Source organism: Cupressus sempervirens, chromosome 1, assembly GCF_028749045.1.
Source record: "Cupressus sempervirens isolate cs-2001-9-10 chromosome 1, ASM2874904v1, whole genome shotgun sequence".
Classification (NCBI taxonomy): Eukaryota; Viridiplantae; Streptophyta; class Pinopsida; order Cupressales; family Cupressaceae; genus Cupressus; species Cupressus sempervirens.
The window spans coordinates 879719695-879723267 of record NC_143118.1 but is presented as its reverse complement, the minus strand read 5'-3'; positions in this window follow the sequence as shown (position 1 = coordinate 879723267).

Below are 3573 nucleotides of genomic sequence, written 5' to 3'. Positions count from 1 at the left end.
TAGTAAACTTAGGTATACTTTTAAGAGCTAATACTAGTATGTCATGCCTTTGGGCTAATAGGAAAGGAGTTCCACCATTAAACATGGTGAAGGAATGACCTCTATCCATGTAAGAAAGTGGTCAATTAATATGAGTAGATGGTATTCTAGGCTGAGATCTGACAACAGGAGGAGTGGAGATGGATCTTACAGGGGTATGTGTTACTGCTACACTCTTAACTAGTGATAGAGATACCCTAGCCTTTCTTCTTGGATTAGAAAATGAAAGTACTTGGTATTGGAACTTACCTCTAGAAGATGCCCTTATGTGTGTCTTGGGTTTGAATCACAACAAATTTGGTCTAGAAACTAGATTATGCTTGTAGCTTGAAGTCACCAAGTGCTTTGAACAAATCAGCCTCTTGAAGGCTTTAATATTGAAGGTAGTACTATCTCCTCAACATGAACATGAAATCCTTCTTTAACACCAGTGAACTTAGAATTTTCACTATGAGGTCCCACCAGGCATGCCAAAAACTACTATCACAAAATTTTTCACCCTAATTTTTTACCTAAGGACAACCTTGTGAAGTATGGAAAAAACCTCCAAGTTGTGGGACTTGAACAGTGAGGCTAAGTCTCTAAACAAGGTTGGATTCCTCTACTATCAAGATGCACTTGAAATACACTTGAAGAGAAAAGGGAGAAGTAACACATGAAAGTAACTACATAATCTATTCTAAGGAGGTACTGCACCACAATAGGGTGTCTTGACCAATCTCTACCCATACATGCATAATACAATTATCATGACAATCCAAAGATATATGAATTCAAACATGCTTTAATCTATTAGCCACATATAGACCAAATAACCAAATGAGTGACACGAGGAAAAGAGCTTCACTTCTTATCATTCATAGACCAAAGAGATACATAAATGTAAGTTATAGATATCCACAGTATATTGAATAGAGGTAGACAAAGCTTGCACAGAACATCAGTTGTTGATGGAGATAAGACAAGATGTCATATAATTTAGAGGCAAGAGAGGTAATTTACAGTAGTATGCCAGAGCAATACCAAAGAATCAAAGAAGATATGACTCTAAGAAAGATTATAAAATATGCTTTTATAGTGCAAGCATAACTTTGATAGCTTCTACTCTATGATAGAACTCAACAACTACATTCAAAATTGCAAAGAATAATTATTGTAAAACTGAAAAAAATCTAATCATAGTAGAAATCCAAACATGAGAAGATCTCTTATCCACCAAATGGTATATTAGAGGGTAGGAACAATGACCATTAACCTTCTAATTGATTAGATGGATCAATAGCCAGTGATGGAGTGTTTCTTTGTATTTATCAGGCCTAGGGAATGATGAAAGTGGTTGTAGAAGATCAAAAATATTGGATCTATCATCGAAGAGCCACTTCCTATATCATTAACTTGCTAAATCAAATAGAAGACCATAGGTCCACTATATTCAAATGTTGCTCTGTACCTTTTCTACTACTTGATTGGGTGGGAACTCCTCCTTATCTAGGTTGGAAGATGAAGCTCCTTATATATTCTGGTCAATGTTAAAGCTCATGATCCTATGACTATTGATTGTGGTCAGAAACCTTCATGTCATCTTTTTTTCATAACCCTAACCTCTATGATCTTACAATTGCCTATACTTCATAGCATTGTTCCCATCCTTCATTTTCTTTATGATCCTTTGACAACAACAAGTCCCACGATCTCACAGTAGAATGATGGCATGATAACACCCTTGGCCTAAGGTTTTGTTACCATTATTCTCCCCTTGTGATGTCATGGACATGGTTGATTTGATCTTTACAATTTTATGATTGTAGTCCATCGTGATATTGATGGTTGTGGCAATGACCCTTGTGATCCTATGATTGTGGTTTAATTATCTTTTGTCATGACCTTAGGAGGCATCCTTGCTTGTGCTTGCAACCTTACAACTCTAAGATCATATGACCAATCCTTTCCTTTGTAGATTTAGCAACCTAAGAAGTCAACCCCATGATCCTATGATCATTGACCCTCATAGTGTTGGAACACATCCTTGTGGCACCTACGATCTGATGATCGCTTACTGTCGTAACATCAAGAAAGACCTTTCTTTGGCTTACAATCTCTCAACTATCTGCAATGTCAGGACAATCTAAATACTTGACTAATAAGGGCCCTGTAGCATCTTATCATTGCTTGATTCACCCGACGATCCTTTGATACATGAGCTATCTTAAGATTAGGACCATACTATTTTGTTGTGGCTCTAAGAATTAAAACATAAAATGAAAGTGACAATTGGGAGGGTTTTAAATATTTGAATTCAATCCTTGGTAGGAGGGCACCCACTTGTGCATTTTGGCAAATATGTGACTATGTGACTAAAACTTTTAGTCACACTACTACATTTTTTTAGTCATGTGACTAAAACTAGTCACATTCCACTATTTCATTGAAATTTATCGGTATAGGTGACTAGGTTAGTGACTATTTTGGTCATGAGGTAAATTCATAAGATCAACCAAATAGAAATGACTAAATAGACTACCAAATAAATGACTAACTGAGTGATTGGATAATTAGTCACTTAAATACAAGTGACTAAATAAACTACCATATAAATGAACAAGTAACTCCTTTATAATAATATTTAATAATGCTTGTTCTTCAATAGTTGTATTTTTTGAGAAATTCATCTACACGTGTCTCATGTCATAATTTTTAGGTGATTTAAAAATTTATTGATAGAGAACATTTAGAAATAATGTCATAACTAATAGTTACAATCAAACAAATTTGTAGTCATGGTCTACTATTTTGAACCGGTTTCTCATTCTCTCAAAAAAATCCACATTGACCTTTGTATCTATTAATTTTTATTTTTATTTAATATATATTACATGATTTATAATAACACTTTATAACAACTATTAGATAAATATTATATTTATGTAAAAATATATAAAATAATAATAGTTTTTAGTAACATATGTTACAAAAAATAAACATTTCACTTAATTTTTTTTAATTGAAAGCAATCAAGGCTCTAATCATATTTAAGAAAGTAATTGAGAATTACAAGATATTAAGTGAATCTACTTAACAATATTCAAATATTTAAAATGTTGTATTATGTTGAGAAGATACCTTACAATATTCACTATTACACAAAAGTGTATTTGTAAATTTTTATTAAAAATATATATATTAAGTATTTAAGTTATTTTAATTATTTTAAATGAAAATGGAAACAATATTATTATTATTATTATTATTATAAAAAATTAGAACTTATGACATTCATCATTTCATTTTCATTTAAGCGGGGCAATGGGAAGAGGAAGACATGATGCAAAGGATAACATTTTTCTCCTCTTCTTTACTTGATCTTCTGGGATACAATGAGAGATGGAGGGGAAAAATAAAGAAACTTCTATGGTGGATGACTTGTTGCAGTCTAATGTGAATCTTTAAAATCACTAGAGAGTTTGAGGTAGGTACAAAAGAGAATAGCAAGATAAAAATGCTAAATCGTTTGTTCCATGATCATGGCGCCAAAAC